Consider the following 22,275-nt stretch of genomic DNA (forward strand, 5'->3'; position numbering starts at 1 on the left):
GCCATCTTTTCGGATTCCTGGGCAGAACACCTGGAACATCTACAAAAAGTCTTTGAGCGCATACGGGAGGCAGGACTAACTGTTAAGGCTAAGAAGTGTCAAATAGGCCTAAACAGAGTGACTTACCTTGGACACCAGGTGGGTCAAGGAACTATCAACCCCCTACAGGCCAAAGTGGATGCTATCCAAAAGTGGCCTGTCCCAAAGTCAAAGAAACAGGTCCAATCCTTCTTAGGCTTGGCCGGATATTACAGGCGATTTGTACCACAATACAGCAAAATCGCCGCCCCAGTGACAGACCTAACCAAAAAGAAATAGCCAAATGCCGTTCAGTGGACCGAAGAATGTCAGAAGCTTTAACCAGCTGGCCCTGTGCTAAGGGCACCAGACTTTGACAAACCATTCCTAGTAATCACAGATGCGTCCGAGCGTGGTGTGGGAGCAGTCTTAATGCAGGAAGGACCGAATCAAGAGTTCTATCCTGTCGTGTTTCTCAGCAAGAAGCTGTCTGAGAGGGAAAGCCACTGGTCAATCAGTGAGAAGGAATGTTACGCCATTGTCTACGCTTTGGAAAAGCTATGCCCATACATTTGGGGATGGTGATTCCACCTGCAAACCGACCATGCTGTGCTACAGTGGCTTCATACCGCCAAGGGAAATAATAAACTTATTCAGTGGAGTTTAGCTCTCCAAGATTTTGATTTCAACATACAACACATCTCAGGAGCTTCTAACAAAATGGCTGATGCACTCTCCCGTGAAAGTTTCCCAGAATCAACTGGTTAAAATTGTCCTTGAGATGTGGAAAATATTGTTAGTCTTTATACAGTTAGTAGTATATTTAGAGGTGTATGTGTCTTATTAACTATTTTTTCTCCTAGAGCTCCAGGAAGAATCACAGCCAGCATTTCACCCTATCTGTGATTTGGGGGGGGGTCATAAATATAAAGGGAAGGGTAACCACCTTTCTGTATACAGTGCTATTAAAATCCCTCCCGGCCAGAGGCAAAACCCTTTCACCTGTAAAGGGTTAAGAAGCTAAAGTAACCTCGCTGGCACCTGACCCAAAATGACCAAGATACTTTCAGATCTGAGGGGGACAAAGGGTTCTGTCTGTGTGATGCTTTTGCCGGGAAGAGATCAGAAATGCAAGCCTCCTAACTCCTGTTAAGTTAGTAAGTAATCTAGCTAGAAAATGCGTTAGATTTTCTTTTGTTTAATGGCTTGTGTCAAGGTTCCTTCCCCACTCTGAACTCTAGGGTACAGATGTGGGGACCTGCATGAAAAACCCCTAAGCTTATTTTTACCAGCTTAGGTTAAAACGTCCCCAAGGTACAAACTATTTTACCTTTTGTCCCTGGACTTTATTGCTGCCACCACCAAGCGTCTAACAGATATAACAGGGAAAGAGCCCACTTGGAAACTTCTTTCCCCCCCAATCCCTAGACCCCCGTTCCTGGGGAAGGCTTGATAAAAATCCTCACCAATTTGCATTGGTGAACACAGACCCAAACCCTTAGATCTTAAGAACAAGGAAAAAGCAATCAGGTTCTTAAAAGAAGATTTTTACTTAAAAAAAAAGTAAAAGAATCACCTCTGTAAAATCAGGGTAATCAGATTCAAAACATACAGAATCCCGCTAGGCAAAACCTTAAGTTACAAAAAGACACAAAAACAGGAATATACATTCCCTCCAGCACAGCTTATTTTACCAGCTGTCATAAATATAAAGGGACGGGTAAACACCTTTAAATCCCTCCTGGCCAGAGGAAAAAACCCTTTCACCTGTAAAGGGTTCAGAAGCTAAGACAACCTCGCTGGCACCTGACCAAAATGACCAATGAGGAGACAAGATACTTTCAGATCTGGAGGGGGGGGGGAACCAAGGGTTCTCCCTGTCTGTGTGTGTGTTGCTTTCACCGGGACCAGGGCAGGAATGCAGGTCAGAACTCCTGTAAAGAGTTAATAAGCAATCTAGTTAGATATGCGTTAGATTCTGTTTTGTTTAAATGGCTGATAAAATAAGTTGTGCTGAATGGAATGTATATTCCTGTTTTTGTGTCTTTTTGTAACTTAAGGTTTTGCCTAGAGGGATTCTCTGTGTTTTGAATCTGATTACCCTGTAAGGTATTTACCATCCTGATTTTACAGAGGTGATTCTTTTACCTTTTCTTTAATTAAAATTCTTCTTTTAAGAACCTGATTTTTTCATTGTTCTTAAGATCCAAGGATTTGGGTCTGTGTTCACCTGTACTAACTGGTGAGGATTCTTATCAAGCCTTCCCCGGGAAAGGGGGTGTAGGGCTTGGGGGGATATTTTGGAGGAAGACGTCTTCAAGTGGTCTCTTTCCCTGTTCTTTGTTTAAAACACTTGGTGGTGGCAGCATACTGTTCAAGGACAAGGCAAAGTTTGTATCTTGAGGAAGTTTTTTAACCTAAGCTGGTAAGAATAAGCTTAGGGGGTCTTTCATGCAGGTCCTCACATCTGTACCCTAGACCTCAGAGTGGGGAAGGAATCTTGACAGGTGCTAAAAGCAATATCCATATTACATTTCTTCAGCAGAGAGTATTTTGAGAGAGGTACATGAAAGGAAAGTCACAATTAAAAAAGAAAATAAGAAGCCTGGCAGGAGATGGGGTAGGGAGAAAAGAAAGATGAAGAAGAGGTAAAAAGGAAAAACAAAAAAGCCAAAGAAAATATAGCCTACATCAAACAGGATAATTGCCCTGTAGAACACAAACAAGAACTGCCACCAGAATAGCCAGGTCAGGTATTGGGAGCAATGGGACAAGGTTCAATCACCTAATTTAAGTCAAGAAAATACATTAAAGTTTGACTCTTAATTTTTACATTCATCCCCTGCTTTCCACACTCCATGCTTCTTCCAACCCCTATTTTTTTCTGCACTAATTCTGGAAATTAACTTCAAAACTTAGTAGCTGTGAGTAGGAGGGAGGGGATGTATATATGGGTGCATACTGGAGCGTTTTGGAGGTTGCTATATAAGATGGGTGGATGGTACAAGGCATGTGTAGTCTACTAGCATGTGTGGGAGGGCACCGTGGGATAAAGTGGAGTGGAAGTTGGAGGCTGAGGGGGAAATTGGGATAACTTTGGGAAAATGTTGCACCCCCTCACCTTCTGTCTCTGCGGCCTGTGCCTTTGCTGCCATTAGGCGTTTCTTCCGTCTACTCCTTGATCCTTTGGATCCAGCAGAGAGCTCCGGGAGAGGGAAAGTAGAAGGGGCTGTCGGGCTGCCTTACTCAACAGGCATCACAGTCGACCCTTGTGGCTGACAGCATTAGCAATTTCAGGTATTTCTACAGCCCAGATGGAGGTGTCACATCTCAAATGGGCTGTGGACTATGACAAGGCTGCTGAATGCATGTGTTATGTGAGATGTGTGCCACTTGCAATGGAAGAGAGGAGCCACTGTGGCTGGTCAGGGATTGGGATAGGTGTGGATTCTTTTAAACCATTGTTCTAATGAATAGAGGTGATAAACTTTCTTTGCAGCTTTATTTAACACATAATAAGAGACTGATCCTTAATCATCTGCCGTGGTCCAAAATGGGAGCAGAGTGGCTTTGTGCATCACAGTTGATGTGGAGAGAATTTAGGTGTCCTACCCAAATATCTGCATAATGTGCAAATACCCTCTGCTACACTTCATATACAAATTAAGTTTGCATCATGTGTAAGGAGAAACAGAAGTGCAGTGCAGAGGAGGGGGCTGGCTCTGTGTGGACCTTATGTCTGATCTGGTAACCCATATTCTGGTGTGCAGTACCTATTTTGTATATGTGAGGGAGGGAATAATTATTCCTGCACATTAGTGGGTTTATCTGTTGTTATATACCTGATGTAACCATCATCGTTCAAGGTGGGAAGTAGCACTGCCATTTTACTCCCTTGTTTGTTTTATTCCCCAGTCACTGCAGGATCTGTCTCTCACGTACAAGGGTTTCCTTACTTCTACTATTTATTGTCAGATAAATGAAAGGTACTGTAAGATTCATTAAAATTCAAACTTACAGACCCTGTTTAAAATCAGGAATGAAATAAGCTACCTAGATTTAATTGCAGCTAGTGCCAAAGCCATCAGCCTTGCAGAAATAGTTTTGTTTACTTTGGAAAAAAAAATGTAACCAGCCTTTTTTTCCAAATGTCTCTTTAGCAGCATTTTCCTATATAATTTTTATTAAGACAGCCTAATAGAAAGCAACATTTCCTCAAACAATGTAGGCTGAATTTTTCAAAAAACACATTTAAAAAGTTGTACTTAAATGGCTAAGATTGTAAGTCCCTAGCAAAATACAAGTTCAAATTTTAAGTTTACACAGAAATACATTATAAATACAGTGGTTTACTTAGTTCCTTCTGCAAAGATGTGAGTCTGAGATTCTTTGCCTTTTAAAATTATCAACATCTTTAACATTGAATTCAGGCCTAGTTTAATGAAAATTTCATGGTTTTCTGGGATATGTGTTAATGTGCCATAGTAGAAGACGCCGATGCACTGGTCTAACACTGTTAATATTCTCATCTTTTTTAAAATGAAAGCTTAAATTCTGGATCCCAAGATGGCAGATTCCAGAAAATATATACCAGTTTGCTGCTCTCCCAGAAGCCAGCCCTGTTTCACCCCTACATGAAGTCTAGCCATTTTTGGTCAGATACTATATTGGAAAGGAGGAAAGTGCATTGCAATTGGCCATATGGGGCCACTGGATCTCTTCCAAGCATCCAGGCAAGTATACTCTTGTTTGAATGCAGGAGTGTTTGCTCTTAAGCATCACTCATTGGAAATGGAGTATATGCCAGGGCCATTTCATGCCCAGTCTGCCATGCAATTGCCAGTTTTACACTTACAGCACAGAGACACCTTTCTGTATATTTATTTAATCTGTTTCCAATCTCAATAATGTGTTCATGAAAATCTTAGCATTATTGTTGCTTTGATTCCATTCAGGCTTTTATGTTCTGGGTTATGAGGTTCATTTAGAGCCTATTTGTGTATATAAATAAGTATATACACATATTATTTATACTTAACATGGAGATGTCAGTTGGAGTGTTATTTTCCAGGAAACCTCATGATAGCTGTGGAGTACATATATACACACAATATTGTACCATTTGTACCATATGTTTTTTACATCGGTATCTATCCTTTGTGTATAAGTTCAATTAATATTCCACATCAGCAAATTAGATTGTGCTCTACTAATTAAGTTGTAAATAAATTTAAAGCCATTATTGTTAATGAATTTGAAACTGCTCTGTTGCAGCTTGTTCTGCACAATGTTATCCTTTTTGTATTAGCTAAGTTTGTATATTTAATCTACAACTGAAAGCGGTTTGTGTATTTAATTTACAATTAAAAGTGTAGTAGGAATAAAAACATTCCACTTTTGAATGTAAGGCCAGGTACAGAAAATCAGGGAGCATATTTTTAAAAAAGTGAACACTTGCCAACTGCTATCTCATAATTAACATAAAATTTCCTGTTTCAAATATTACATAGGGAAATATTGTGGTTCACAATGTGAGACTAGAATTCATGTTAAATAACATTTCTCTGAACAAGGTTGTTAGGTTAAAGGGAAGAAATCCAGGATGTGAGAACTTCAAAACACATTATTATAAAATTATTAGTACCCAACTGTGTGATTACTTAAATTTCTAGTGCCATTGAACTCAAAAGGGCCTTGTATATGAATAAGGTGATCACAAGCACATAGCAATTGTCTTATAAATAAACAATAACAATTAATGATGGTGATACTGCCCTTCATTTGAGCTCTCTCCATTATCACCTTTTGGACAAGTGGTGGCATTTATCACTGGTCCATTTTGGGGAAGGAGCAGAGCTGCACAAGCAACATGGGGAGGTTTTCTGCCTCAGACCAGCAAATTGCGATTACTTTACATTGAATGCATAGTTTTTATTCTAGCTGTCTTGTTCAGGTACATGTTGCATAATATGAATAATGATATCACATATTGGACTCTGAAGTGATTGGATACAGACTATCCTTAATTATAAGTGTCATTATTATTAATATTTATGTATTAGCTACCTGCTCTGTGCCAAGTTGTGGTCCCCTGACTTCAGTGGGACCTGGCATTTAAGATGATCACAATTTGGCTCCATATGCTTTATATGTTGCTTATTTTCTTTAATTCCCACATTCTGGAATACTTTCTCATAAGCACAGTGCACACAGGAAACTGTATATCCTTTGGATGGTGCAACAGCTCACTCTAAGCCTGCGCAGGGTGGGCATTGTGTCATGGCCTTGCTTCCTCGACACCCATTCTTCCCTACTTTGGGATGTAGCATGCTCTTGGGGAATTGTTCCTGTAGTTTCCTAAATGCAGGGATTGCAACTGGGACAAGCCTTTGTCCAGGGTGGGAGGAAAAGGAGATGAGCACCCAGTGAGTACTGCCCCAGTCTTCGTACCATAAAAGCCTGTCACAATCTAACCCTTCTTTCACAAATAAAAATCAATATTATGTAACATTATGTCATCTCAGCTGGTTCCTGGCTAACATGGCATAGTTTATCTGGAATTGGACATATCTATAGTTCTAGTGAAATTTGTTAGTAGACCCAAGTTACTGTTCTGACAACTATTTCTGGAAAACCTCGTAGCAGATAATTTGCTCCTTTACCAAGTACTGTTCTGTGAAATTAAACAGGATCATCTATTAACATTGCCTTGAGGGAAAAGTCTGAACAACCAACATTGCCTTCATTTTCTCTCATCAACAAGCAGTGTTTATTCTTAATTAATATTGTGTACAAGTCACCAGTGTTTTTCGTGGAACTATGTTAAAAGACTCCATAAAATGTGTCCAAGAGAAATAACAATTGTTCATCAAGTTGATGGGCTCAATGACACTAGAGTAATGGCTGGCTAAAATATTTGACAGTTTATTTATTAAACAGCAGAATTTCTTCATATTTTATAAATCCTGTGTTGACTTCAGAATATCTTCAGTTTATATTTACAGAGAGAGCAGTAAAACCAAAATGAGATTAAGTTAGGCCAGTACTGTAATTCTCTTTGTTACAGACACATGTTCTTAGCATCTTTGCGAGGGCAGGGGTGCCTGTGTGCAATACTCTTCCTGATATTATCCCCTGGTGACCTCACTGTGTGTTCCCACTAACCAGTATCTATTCACTATATTTTTAATTTGTTGGTGGAAGGAAGCTTCTTACATAAACATTTCATTCACACAGCTCTTGAGAGTATTTTTCTTGAATAAAAATAACATATAAATCTTTCTTTAGCTGAATAAATGCTTTAAAATTATATTTAATTCCTCCTATTAATTTTAAGAGTGCCAGTTGCCTGTACTGTCTTTAACTTAAGCACATGTTCAACAAACATATTTACTGAAATACTGTGCTTTCACAAATATATTTTAAAACAATGTAATGTACATGACTGAAATGAGATGAAGGAAATATAGCATAATGAAACCGAAATTTTAAACTGCAAAATTAAGTAGAATTACAGGATGCCCCCTCTTGTTCTCTGTTGGTTGGACTACATCGTTTAATTATATAGCTGGAAACTCACACGTCTTTTATTTACTTTCAGTTTGTGCACTCAGTCTATAAAAATGAGCATTAGGCTTAGATAATTTGAATAAAAATGATTGAGCCCTGTCTAGATTAAAACTTCCACTGTTGCTACCACCAGTGGAGCTGCACCAATAGTGAATTTTGGCTACGAAGCTTACTAATATTAAATGACCCTGTGATAAAAATGCCTGAGCCATGTCTATGATGCACCTTTTCCACTGCTACTTGTGCAGAAGTGTAACTATGATGTTTTCTAGTACAGACTGGGCCTTTAACAGAAGGCCACTTTCCACTGTTTTGCTAATTCTTTTCATGAGCACACATGCCATCTTTCACTTGTACGCTATTCCCTTACAGTTGTACCACACAGGACCGAACCCCAAAATGTCAGAACAGGTTTGGAGAGAAATTAATCTTTGTCCTTAAAACCCCAAGAGATCCAGTATCCAGATTTTCTTAAACTGACATTACAGGATAGTCAGGTTATATTTCGTTTTAACTGGCACTTCCTCAAGTTAAAACATTCTCCATCTATAGCTGAATTTCACTTGTAAAGGTGTGGAATTCTTTCTGACCTTTGAAAAGAAAAAAGAAAAGTCAAAGAAATGATTTCTAATCTGATCTTTAAAACTAAATTTCCACGAATCACTATGTGTGAAGGGCAAATACATTCTACTGACAGAAAATGCTTTTGGGAAAGTTAGCTTTGCTCCATATAGTTGAATGACCACATAATTGAATGCCACTGTACCACTTGGAAATTGGGGTGGGGGATTTGTTAATATGTTCTGAATGAGAAAAGAAAGGTGAGATCAAAAGATCAAGGGGAAATTAGTCAAGAGTGAAAAACCAAAAAAAATAAAGGGAACCTTTATGTGTTAAAGTCTTCTCCCAGTAGTAGAATAATATATAATACTTTATCACCTTACAATTACTATGTTCAAAATGAATGCACTGATGACCACAGTGAAAAGATACTTTACTATCTACTTTTCATGTTAGCTTTTCATGTACAATTTTTGTCAATTAAAGGAAAAACATGTCCTAGTTATTTTTAATTCTTCCTTCTCCCTAAGGACATATTGTAGATGGAAATTATATATATGTAACTTCTAGACTGACATTCTTTCTATCATCATTTGAAGAGTAACTGTGGTTCCACTGCATAACTTGTCCTTTGAACAACTGTTGTAGTTATTAAATATTAATAATATGTATAAAGTGCATTACAAAATAATGCACTTTATGCTGATTAAATTGAATCATAACAAGACCAATGCAGAAAAGCCAAACCCTCCCTAACATGTGCTCAGTCAATAATGAACTGCAATTAGAAAGTGGAGACCATAGTAAAAACAAATCCCTGCCAAATCCCTTGTGACACAAAACTGTAGCTTGACCAGTTTTTCTGGCTTTGTTTAATGCCTCTGCTAGGCCAATTTCTATTTGCCAGGAAGATTTCTATGAATCTTTACATGCAACTAATGTGTTTCAGTGCTCAGTATACATTCAGTGACGCCATGTTCTTCTACAAAAATCTTTCCTTTCAGTCATGGCTTCACTATCTAATATGATGTTAAAGTATTATGTTTTAGTACCAAATAGTCAGTCCATGCTTTCTAAGGTACAGGTTGTGTCCAATTAACCATATTGGTTGTATTTTCTTAATACTAATAAAAAGGATAGATCAGGCAGTATGGTGTTTAGAGTCTCGTTGATTAGAAATGCAAGTTCAATGTATATCTTTTGATAACTCTTTTTTTTTCTTATTAGAGAGGCAAGGTGGGTGAGGTAATATATTTTAGTGAACCAACTCTCTCTAGTGAGAGAGACAAACTTTTTTGAGCTACTCAGAGCTGTTCTTCAGATCTGGGAAAGGTACTAAGTGTGTCAAAGCTAAATACAAGGTCAAACAGACAGTTTAGCATAAGTAGTTAACACATATTTGGAGGGACCAGTCAACGTGAAGTGGTCCGTTGACACCCTGTAGTCATAGGACAAAAAGGGGGCTTAGTGGGTTCCAGATTGTTGTAATAAGCCATAAATGCAGTGTCTTTATGAAGACAATGATTTTTAGTGTCTAGCAAAGTTATGAATTTAAGCTTTCAGTGTTGTCTTTTTAAAGTTTGTGTAGGTTTCCTTTTGAGGATAAGGACTGATAGGTCAAATATAGAGTGATCATTTTGTGAAAAGTGTTTACCCACAGGTGATATGGTTTTTTTGTCTTTTATCATTTTTCATTTGAGAGAGTAGTGATTGTCTGGTTTCATCCACATAGTTGTTACTGGGGCATTTAATGCTCTGGGTGAGGTATACCACATGTTGCGATAGGCATGTGTAGGACCCATGGATATTGAAAGGTGTGTTATGGGTAGTGTTGATCATTCTAGCAGTGGAGTGTGTCTGCATGTTTTGCATCTATTGTTCTGGCAGGGTCTGGTACCACTTTGAGTTGCTGTGTCCTTGTCTTTGGGGAGCTTGCAGAGATTAGAGGGTTGTTTGAAGGTCAGGATAGATGGTTCAGGAAAGCTTTCTTTCGGGAGAGGGTCCCCATCGAGTATGAGTTGTAGTTGTTTGATATTATCCTGCAAGGGTTCCAGTATCGGGTGGTAGGAGATAACTAGGCATACACCATTGGAGGGAGTTTTATTTCTGTATTGAAATAGGTATTTTCTTGTGACATGCTGAAAATGAAACCCTCATCAATATTATGCTGGAGGCATTGGTGGCTGCCGCAAATATGTCTTTGATCTATGGGCAATCACAGACCTTGCTGATATTGATGGGTGTGCTACCACTTTCCCTGCAGATTAAATGAGAGAGCAATTACATGTCCTTTTGTTTAGTGATAGTTAAAGGCACAGACCAGCATGGCAAGGCCTGAGTAGAAGCTTAGTCATCTGGTATCGGCATTTCCCTGGAGACTGGTTGCAAATACAGGGGCTAGAGCAGTGGTTCTCAACCTATTTACTGTTGTGGGTCACATATGCAGCTCTCTGTATGTTTTGTGGGCTGCATCTACACAATATAAATAATATCTGTATGGCCCTGAGGATGTCACATGGGCTGACTGGGCCACAGGTTGAGAACCACTAGAGTGTTGATTTGGTGCAGCTGTCGCTCTGTGTGTGAAAGGAATCAGGAAGTAAGCAGATAGCAGGAGAAGCAGTGTGAGGGCGGTCCTAGGAGGAGACCTAGATAGAGTGTTTCTTTTGGGTACACCACTTGCTAGAAAGGTGGTCTTGGAAATTGTGTGCAAGGGGACTGCCTCCTCTTTGTTCCGACTGTGTTCAGGGAAACAAAACTTTGTGTACATTCTTTGTAAATAAACAGGTTTGTACCAAAGAAGTACCTGACTCATATAATCAATTTCTCATCCTAACGGCAACAGCCCTGTGAGGCCCCAAATATTGGCTAGCTGCTCAGGCCAAGAGGTAACAATCTGCATTTTTTGTGCATGTTCCTTTTGAAGGACTGTATAGCTCAGAGGTCGCATTTGTACAGGAAAATGGTTGCCATGGTAATATGTACCTATACCGGAAGCTGATAGCAATGAAAACTCCAGACAGGAAGTTAGATCTCCTTCAGGCAGAATGAATTTAAGCACTGTTCTTCTTGAATCATGTTCTTTTTTAAAAAACCCACTGCTGCAACTGAAAACTCTGTTGCTGAGCATTTCCAGTGCTGTGCTGTTCGAAACTTTTGCCTTTTGATTTCAGTGCAGCAGTATTGAAATAAGCTGTGTAGCATGGGTGGGCAAAACTTATGAATATATTTTAACTAAAATTAGTGCAGAATTTTTTACAACTTTATCTTGTATGATTTCATTTGCAAAAGATCAGTGGTTGAGAAGTGTTAAAGAGATTGGACATTGTTTATGTTGAAATATGTGGACAGTTGAAAATGTACTTTTCTTTGAAAATTTCTGATAGTCTAGTTAGTATATCCCTGAACTGTGAGCCAGGAATTTCTAATTCTAACTCCACCTCTGCCTGCAGAGTCGTTAATAATGATTTGCATACAGATAGTACTAGTAATAAACATTTAGTTAGGGCTTATCCTCTCTGAGATAGGTAGGTAAAATCATTACCCATAGTTTACAGATTGGGAAATCAAGTCTTAGAAAGAAGAGGCCTGATTTTTTTTCAAAAGTGTTGAGGACCTGCAGTTCCTGTGGTCTTCAGTGGTACTTTTGAATACCATGCTCTTCTGAAAATCAGGCCAAAAGTGACCTTCCCAAGGTCAGGAAGCCTGTAACAGAACCAGGATTAGATGTCAGTTCTCCAGACTCCCGGGCCCATGCCTAACTGACTAGACCACAGAGTCTGTAGGCAACTTGATTAGGGTAAGAAAGTGGCTTTGAACCACTGCTCATGCTCTTGGAGGGGTTGAGCCAAAAGCGCCACAGATACTTCAGGAGCACTGAGACAGGCTGGGCTTGACTGGCTCTTACTACACCTTTTGCAGAATACAGTGTGTGTTCATGACCCTTAGCGTTTTCAACATCTCTTTTAAAAAAAAATGGTATTTTATACACAGTTCTTTTGAAAGTAGGTCCCTGTTTACCTTCACTGGCCATATTTTTCAGTAATCCGACTGGAGTATAGTAGCAAAGAAACATTCCGTTAGAATAACATTTAAAAAAAGGCAATCTCAAAATTTTTGCTAAAGATAATGTCAGAGTAAATTAATAAAGAGTAAACTGTAGAGTATACATTTCACCAACAACAATTCATCTGTGTGAGGACTAGAATCCAAAACCGAAAATCAAATTCTGATCACTGTGTTCATCCATATTCAAATCCCTACTTGTTTTAATCTTTTTTATTTTCCCCATCAAATTTTCAGTTGTCGTACCATCCAAAAGAATACATGCCTCTTGATTTGATGAAAGTCCAGTGTTTCAAATGTTTATTTTATGGATCATTTTCTTCAAGAGTGAGTTCTGAGCACACAGAGGTTCTTGTGATGGGCTTATTTATGCGAGCCTTGGTTGCATAGCTATGTGGGTTTGGAAAAACTCCAGTTTAACTGTTTTTTGTCTTAACTGTGATGTATTATTGTTATTATCTTTTGCAGTGTCACAGAGCATATTTTCAAACTGTATTCCCAATTCTTTAGTCTGATGCATAGATTCCTAGATTAATAGATTCCAAGGCCAGAAGACATGACTGTGATCATCTAGTCTAACATCTTCCCCAAAATAATTCCAAGAGCAGTGGTTCTCGACCTCTTTCATTTGCAGACCCCTAAAAATTTTTGAGGTTTTGGACCCCTTTGGAAATCTTGGACATAGTCTGTGGACCCTCAGGGGTCTGCAGAACACTGGTTGAAAACTACTATTCTATGGTAACAACAACCTTTTGTGGACCCCTTAGACAGTCTGCGAACTCCCAGGGGTCCGCAGACCACAGGTTATGAACCACTGTCTTAGAGCATTTCTTTTAGAAAAACATCCAGTCTTGATTTAAAAATTGTCAGTAACAGAGAATCCACCATGACCTTTGGTAAATTGTTCCAATAATTAATCAATCTGACCATTAAAAATGAATGCCTTATTTCTGGTCTGAATTTGTCTAGCTTCAACTTCTAGCCATTGGACTGTGTTATACTTTTCTCTGCTAGAATGAAGAGAATTATTATTAAATATTCCCCATTCAGGCACTTATGGACTGTAATCAAGTCACCCTTAACCTTCTCTTATGTTAAGATAAAAAGATAGAGCTCCTTGAGTCTATCACTATAAGGCATGATTTCTAATCCTTTAGTCATTCTAGAGGCTCTTCTCTGAACCCTCTCCAATTTATCAACATCCTTCTTGAATTGTGGATACCAGAAGGGGACACAGTATTCCAGCAACAGTCATACCATTGCCAAATATGGAGGTAAAATTCTATTCCTACTGGAGATTCCCCTGTTTATGCATGCCAGGATCACATTAGCTTTTTTGGCAACAGCATCCACTGGGAACTCACATTTACTGATTATCCAACATCACCCCCAAATCTCTTTCAGTCACTGCTTCCCAGGATAGAATACCCCATCCTGTAACACTGGCCTTCTTTCTTTGTTCCTAGATGTATACACTTACTTTTATGTGTATTAAAATGCATAGTGTTTGCTTGTGTCCCCTTTACCAAGCGATCTAGATCACTCTGTATCAGTGATCTGTCTTCATTATTTACCACTCCTCCAATTTTTGTGTCATCTGCAAACCTTATCAGTGATGATTTTATGTTTTATTCCAGGTCATTGATAAAAATGTTAAATAGAGATAGGGCCAGGAACCAATCCCTGCAGGACCCCATTAGAAACACGCGCACTCAATTATGATTCACAGTTTACTGTTACTGTTTGAGATCTGTTAGTTAGCCAGCTTCTAATCCATTTAATATGTGCCATGTTAATTTTATATTCTAGTTTTCTAATCAAAATATTGTGCAGTACCAACTCAAATGCCTAACAGAAGTCCAAGTATATTATATCAACAATATTACTGTTATCAACCAAACCTGTTATCTCACCAAAAAAGGATGTCAGGTTAGTTTGCCAGGATTTATTTTCCATAAACCAGTGTTGAATTGCATTAATTACATTACCCTCCTTTAATTCTTTTATAATTGAATCCTGTATCAGCCACCCCATTATTTTGCGTGGGATCGATGTCAGGCTAACAGTTCTAGAATTACCTGGGTCATCTCATTTACCCTTTTTAAAAATTGGCACATTAGCTTTCTTTCAGTCTTCTGTAACTTCTCCAGAGTGCTCCAGAACTTACTGAAAATTCACATTAATGGTCCTGCAGCTCCTCAATCAGCTCAGTGAACTCCTCAGCTAGCATGGCACATAATAGACAAAAAGGTTCTTGTGCCACTTATATGTATGTCTCTGCTGGTGTTGTTTCTGTGGCTTTACATTATTGCATGCTGATTACAAAGGGAAACAGACATTATTGGTTACATTTATTGTCTTGGCTGATTTATTGTCTAATATGAATTGTATATGATAGATAAATGGTGGTGAATGCAACTTGTTTGTATGTATAAAAAAGGCTTCTCAATTGATAAATCCAGAAGTGAAATAAAGATCAGGAGGAGGTTGTTAAAAATATAAATAGACCTCATTCTTAAAGTGATGTTTGTTCAAAATCCAGCCTGGGATATATAACTTTGAGACTTTGGGGATGATTTCAAAGGGTAACTAGTATAAATTTGGTAATTTTGTGCATTAGATTTGTGTAATTAACTTTAGGGATTTTCTCTTGCACAGGTTATTGATGCTTTGAATTAGGCAAACAATATTTAAAATGCTGCCATGCAAATTGTGAAGAAATTGAAGCAAATGAATGGGTTTAACCACCTGTAGAGTAATTGCATATTGAAATTTGAATTGGAAGAATGACCTAATGTCTCACCTGATACAGAACTGTAGTGAGATCTCAACCCAAAACCTCAGAGAAGCATAAGCAGATGACACACAAGCAAAGAGAAGAGGCACATTCATCAGGTACAGAGTTGATGGAAGAAGTCATGAGCCATCGTCCCCTGGCCTTCCCTGTTCCAGTGCCCCTGCACTAGAGCTATGGACAAAATTGCTTGGGCCACTCAGCTCCCCCACTCAGTGACTGGCAAGAGGCCAGGCCCCACTCTCTTACCCTGGTGGTGGCTCCTCCAGGCCCACACAGCAGCCGAACTGGCCTCGCTCAGGGGCCAGGGCAAAGCAGAGCCAAAAGCGCCTCTGGCTGGGGGGTGAGCCTGCCTCTCCCTGCACTCCTTGCTCTGGTCCAGCAGGTGCTGTTCTGCCCTGGGCTCTGGCTGATGCTGCTGGGCCTGATCCTATGTGTGTGGGGGTGGGGGGTGTGTGATACCACTGGGCCCGACCCTGCACCACCCCATTTTTGCACTCCCCTTGCCAGCTGTGTGCCCAGGACAGCTACCCCTCTCACCCCACCCTTGTTACAGCCCTGGAAAATTGTGGTAACTGGACTTTTGGTGTCCGGTCTATACTGCTGACTGGCGACTGTACAGGTCCCCTTAAAACTAGACTTTCCAGTCAAAAACTGGACACCTGGCAACCATAGCCTATATGTATGTGGATCAGTCATTGCTGACAGGTCTTGTAGCATACAGACCCCAACAGATACAAAGAGAAACACTTAAGGATTACAATAGCACGTAGACTTCACAAAGGCTATGCAAAAAATGCAGCTGCATCCTTAGAAAATCAAGTTTAGCTGATTCCTCTAGGATCAATGGAAATTTACCAGGAGTAGAACAAAAAACTCTACATGACCAAGAGGGGGTTAAATAAAGAAACACACAGGAATAGCCAGCCAGACAGACAGGAAGAAGTATGTGGTAGACAAGAGCAAGGTCACAGAAGCTGGGTAAGGGGCTCCAGGAGGGAGAGGTGTCCCAGCATCTAGCAATGTCATGGGGCAGGAGGTCCTGCTTTCCTGAGTTCAGATAGCCCCAAGGACTCTGGACAACCCAAGCGTTATGGACCCTAGCCCAAAGAATGCCGTGGAATAGTGAGGAGCTGAAACAGGGACATGCGTTTAGTGTTTGTTTTCTATGGTCCGAGCCTCATTACCGAGAAGAGATAACAGACTGGGAATCAGTGCCCAGGAAATGTGCCAGCAAGGCCAAGACAAGAGCTAGTGCTGTGGCCTGCTGAGGCTCTAGAAGCTTGACACACCGCAGGGGATCCAGAACAGCAGAGGCTTGGATCCTCTCACAGCAGACCTAGTGGTTGGCTGCAAAGGGATTTCTCTAGGATCTGTGGCACACAGTATTGAGCCCGCTCATGGCTTTATTTTGCTTACTTTCATTTATTTATTTTTTCACAAATCTTCATGTAATTTACAATTTCAGTTTGCATTGTTAGGACAAGCACTGTTTGTTTTGAAGGGAAGGAAGCTGACTGGAGATGCAAGCCTGAGTCAGGAGAGAGGCGGGGAACTTTAGGGCTGACCCTAATAGGTACTGTTTGAACCTCAGGAAAGTTTAAAGACCTTAAGAGCACGTGATTCTAGTTACATGGATACACTTGGAAATAGCGTACTGCTTATAGTGGGAGAACATGTTCTGCTAGAAAATTGGTAAACTGTTAAAATGGGAAAACTAACAGAACCAATTTTCCAGTGTAACAAGTAACAACAACATTTTTTATTTTATAACTAATATAAAAGCTTCCCTTATAAGTTACTATTCAGCAAAGCACTTAAGCACGCACTTAACTTTAAGCAAGTGCATAAAAGCCATTTACTTCAAGTTAAGCACTTTAAAGTGTTTTGTGGCCAGTGGTTAGGGCATTAGCCTAGGACTTGAGACCGGAGTTCAACTCTCTGCTCTGCCACAGACTTCCCATGTGACCTTGAGCACCTCACTTAGCTTCTCCATGTCAGTTTCCCAACTGTAAAATAGGAATAATAGTATTTCCTTATTTGACAGCGGCATCATGAGGATAAATTATAGGTTGTGAGATGGCTCAGATACTTTGTTAGTGGACGCCTTATAAGTACCTAACATAGACAGATTGATAGAGCTGGAGCCATAATCTATATATATAATCAATAGAGAGTATTTTAATTTTACCTTGCAACCAGTCAACTCAAAATACCTGTGTGACAGATATGATGAACACAGGCATATCTTGAGACTATTTTAAATGTTATCTCTATCTCTGTGAGCTAGAGTTTGCATGAAGGCTGGTTGTGGAGGGTTACTGAGCTCTGTTCAGGAACTAAAATCAGTGAGGGGTAATCACTGCAGGCCCTGTAACAGGTAAAAAAACTGCACAGGAGTAACACCACCTGCGATAAATCGCCTGTATTGGTTCAAGAGACCCAGAACATGACGAGCTTGTGGTAGGGCCAGTGTGAACTCATTGGGGGTTGGTGTGGGGACTCACTTTGGTCCAACAAACTGACAAGAACCTACAAGCAGACCCTGCTGAAGAGTTTAAAAGACTGGAACTTGTCAGGGGCCTCAAAGGACAGACTGGGACCTCTGGTAAGCTTAAGGATGCATTTAGAACTTATATTATTTTATTATAAGTTTTGTCTGTAATGCTTTTCTACTACAATAACTGTACTGCACTACAATAACTGCCCTGCGTAACACTGTCTGGTCTCTGGTAAAACTGTCTTAGCCATTGAGAGAGCGAGCGAGCGCAAAACTATAGGTGCTGAACTAGGCTGCTGGGATAATTACAGTGAATTACAGGAGGCTTCAGCCTAAAATTCTGGTTTGGAGGGAGAGGGACACGGGTCCCTGGCCTGAGAGGTGACAGCTAGAAGCATGAGACCCAAGGGAGCATCTCCTGAGCAGACCACAGCAGAAAAGTGGGCTTTTGGGTCTTAGTGCTCAGAGGCACAGTTCCCTGAAACTATGACAACCAGGTTCTAAGTAAAACAATTTCTGCTTTGTAACCAGATGAATTTTACCTCTGTACTTAGTATAGTAGGGATTTCTAACAAGAGCTGACTGATATTGTTACCAGCAATCTGTTGTTTGTTAGGTCTCTAGGCACCATAAATGAGAGTGATTTTGAAGCATTTGGGTAACATTTCCTGTTCCTTATTTGGAGCATCCCTACTCTCTGAAAGCACATCCACTAGTTACTGCTCACACTGCAAACATGCATGCTTTTAATGGAAAGATAGGATAGAATGCAATTTGTGCTATCTTGAAGTATCTTTTTCTCTTACTTGCTTTTCTGTGAGAAAAGGAGAAAACGGGGATAAATTCTGCCCTGATTTTTACCCAGTACAATCCCACTGACTTCAGTGAAGGCTGCAGGGGAAACAGGCAAGGCAGAATGTGTCTCTCTTTCCTACAGCAATAGCATTAACATAATTTACATAGGCTGTTGTGAGTGGAGATTTGGGTCATATTTTCCTACAAATTTCTCTATATATATACTGTATATGATAGATGTAAGAATCTCTTCACACATGTACTACTGTAATTAGGGTTGCTTATCTGGTAATATTTAAAAATCGGACACTCCAGTAGGAGTGCCGGAACCCCGCCCCCATCCACTCCTCTTCTCCCCCTCCCCCTGTCACTGGCTGCTATTCCTCTCCCACCCCTACAATGCCCACCCAGGTCAGGAGGGATTTGCCTGCAGAGCCAGGATTGGAAGTTGCAGCCATCCGACACAGGTAGGAGGTGGCTCTGGCTGAGTAGGGGCTGGCATGGATGATGACCCAGTGCCTCCCCGCCTCCAGTAACCAGACTTGGGTGTCCAGTCCCTTTTTTGACCAGACTTTCAGTTGAAAACTGGTCACCTGGCCATCCTAAGTCTGTAATGCAACCACTTGTGGGTAGAACACTGCAGAATGTAATGTATTCTCTAATGTTATTCACATTCTGAATTTATGGGTCACTCACTGCTCTGGAGATTCAGCTGATAAAAAACATTCACACCTCTCATTAATCTAATACTACAAATCCCAAGAAACATTGCTGTGAGAGGGCCTGTCATTCAGATGGTGTGAGGTGGGTTATTCCTTTACTCATAATACTGCAGTCCACATGGTAACAGTCCTGGATTTTATTTTCATACAGCAGAAAATACAACACAGGGATTCCGTTATGGAGTCAGAAAAGTGGGGTATTGGTTCTTAGAGCTCAGGAGTTTTGAAAGCATGCAGCTTAATTCTGTAAATCACACCATTCATTGACATATTAAAACCAAGCTTGAGGCTCTTTTCAGTAATAAAATTTTCCCTACTCTTGCAAAACAAAGCTTGGAAATTGGCCACAGCCAGCTGATTCGGGAAGATATCAGCTGGTCCATGGAAATATACTTTTTTTTTAAAAAGCTTTTATTTTATGCAATGCCATTCTACAGAGAGAGAGAGAGTAATATGGGAAGTGGCAAACTCAGGAAATCCAGCTTGTGTACAATTCACTAATCCTTGTTCAGCAAGAGTTTTAATTTCCCTACAGAGCCATTCAACCACTTTTTAAATTTAAGGTGATTGGAGTAATTTATCTTCTTGTTTCATAGGCCATTTCAACCAGGAAGCAATTAAAAAAAATAATAGAGGGTGCATACTTTTGCTTTGCAGTAAAAAGGTGCAGAAAATTCAAAGATCCACAAAAAGTTGCTAGAAAACTAAGCAGCCAAGGTTAACATGTATCTTGCAATCCAGTTATTGAAAAAAATAGTAATGAGAAGTGGCTGTAGCTAGGAACAACTATGAACAGTGAAAAACAAAACCTTTGACTACTGCATTAGGAAAGAGATGGGGAAAGGCTGCAGAAAGAGTTTTAGGGAGGAAGATGCTGTTGGAAATACCCCTAGGCAAACCACACACACTTCTCCTCAAGGCCTGTAATATTAGAACATGCTCAGAAACTCATTGAGTTTCCTTGTCTCTGTGCAGCCTATATCCACAGAAGGGATGGATGTCTCTGTTTATCCAGAATAGTATAACGTTTGTGTTTTTGCTTCTTCCCACACTACTTCAAAAAGTTTTGGAGTTTGCAGATTTTGTGCATTTTCTGTGTGGGACCATTTTTGAGTTGTAAGCTGGTATGGCAACATACAACTGTGACCTCCCTTTCCTACTTGGGAGCAGGCAACACTCACCTGTGTGCCTGGGCACCTGATGTTGTTGACATTAAAGAAAATCCTGAGTATCTCAGTGGTGCTGCTGGATAGGTGGGACTCCTCTATTCACCCCTCTGCTGCAGTCCCTTTACTCCTAAAGAATTTTAAAATTGGTGGTGGGTCCACCTGGCTGGCTCCTATACACTCTCAATGGTGTGCCTTAGGATCCTCCAGGAATAAATCTACTCTAATAATAAATAATAATATAATCTGTGGCATGGGTATAACTCAAAAATACCAATTATAAATAATATACATCCACTATACTTAAATTAGAGTTAACACACCTTTACTTAACAACATAAAAAATCAGGGTATAACAGTTTCAGATTATATGTCACTACTAATTTAAATCCACAGGGGGCAGTTGAATAAAATCAATTAACAAATATAGTATACAGTAATAAATGAAACAAATCATAGAATCATAGAATATCAGGGTTGGAAGGGACCTCAGGAGGCCATCTAGTCCAACCCCCTGCTCAAAGCCGGACCAATCCCCAATTAAATCATCCCAGCCAGAGCTTTGTCAAGCCTGACCTTAAAAACTTCTAAGGAAGGAGATTCTACCACCTCCCTAGGTAACGCATTCCAGTGCTTCACCACCCTCCTAGTGAAAGGAGGGTGGTGAAATCTAACTGGCATTTACACTGCCACCATTCACCCCACCCCGAGTGTACACTGCTCTGAATTTCAGAGTCCTAGACGCTTGCAGGGCCCTCTGGAAGCTCTGCAGCTGGAGGTAGCACTCTGTTGCTTCTGTGTATCACTCCACCCAAGGCAACAAGCAGCACAACCCCTCTGACGATTGGAGCTGGCCCCACCAAATGTCAGCAGTTCAGGGTCCTAGTTCAGGGGGGAAGATCACTCTGCTTCACCTCAGACTCAGCCTCTCTGCTGTGCCCCTTCCCTTACAAGCAGGGGTTACTCACAGTTCCTTCACTGCAGGCCCACCTCAATCAGCTGTAGGCAGAGCAACAGTCTCTGCCCTGGCTCCAGTGAAGCCACCAACAGCCTCTGAGGCTCCTTGCTCCATCAGAGCCCCTGCAGGCTCTCAGCAGCAGCTCCTGGTATGGACAGAGCTCCACAGCAGCAATCTCTCTCTCCTTTTTCCAAAATGGAGTCCACCACCTCTCTCCTGCAGGAGGCAGTCTCTCCCTCTTTCCCCAAGATGACATGGGAGTTGTAGTCTCTAAGGCTAGATTCCAGCAAACAGGCTTTCCCTCTGGAACACTCCCAATAAAGTTCAGAGGCTCTTCTAGTAAAAGGGGCCTATACAAGCTAAAACCTCCTTGTTGCTATGTAGAATTTGCAGATAACTTTCATGTTAAGTCATGTAATTGTGAATCTTATTTCCTGTTAAATAGTGGTATAACTCCTAAGTTAGAAAGTCAAGTTCTTCTCTACATATTCTGGTTCATAATATTTTTTCTGCACATACTCTGCCATTAATTTTTTCTATGTACTATGGATTTTCCTACAATAAGAATGTATCACACTGAGGTGTGTATACATACACTGAAGTAAGGATAATATTTACTTTTTTAGGTCGCCCACTGGATAAATTCTTTTCAGCAGACATACAAACAATTCTTTGCAAAATTACTCTTGCCTTGAAAGTTCTGTGTAGACTCTGGTGTATAAATTGCTACTTAACTCCTGGAGTAAAAAGATCTTTGAATCATAGCTATTTGGCTCATGCAAGTTATATAAACTACAGCTGTTTTCCTCAAGATCTTTCAGATTCCATGGACCCAAAACATCACAAATTTAAGACCAGGCACAGAAACACCAGCTGTGGAAATCTTCATTTAGGTCCAGATCTTCAAAAGTATTTAGGCACCTAGTTCCCATTGATTTTGGTGGAAATTAGGAGCCTAAGTACCTATGAGGATCTGAGCCATAGTTCCTCAAATGTCAGAGTTCAGACTTTGCTCTCAAAGTTAATGTGGAAGCAGTTCCCACAGAAATGACCGTCGTCTTAAAACTGTCAGCCATTTGGTTTAAGATGGAGCAATGAATGTGGTACTTTTCCAGTGGAATAGTGAA

At 40.3% G+C, this 22,275-nt stretch overlaps 1 protein-coding gene across 2 annotated transcripts in view; it reads left to right on the plus strand.

The window, feature by feature from the left end:
* CACNB2 (calcium voltage-gated channel auxiliary subunit beta 2) overlaps positions 1-22,275 on the plus strand; it is a 387,411-nt gene that overhangs the window by 32,846 nt on the left and 332,290 nt on the right. The gene's annotated exons all lie outside the window — the stretch shown is intronic.

The sequence above is a fragment of the Natator depressus genome, chromosome 2 (genome assembly GCF_965152275.1).
Source record: "Natator depressus isolate rNatDep1 chromosome 2, rNatDep2.hap1, whole genome shotgun sequence".
Lineage (NCBI taxonomy): Eukaryota > Metazoa > Chordata > Testudines > Cheloniidae > Natator > Natator depressus.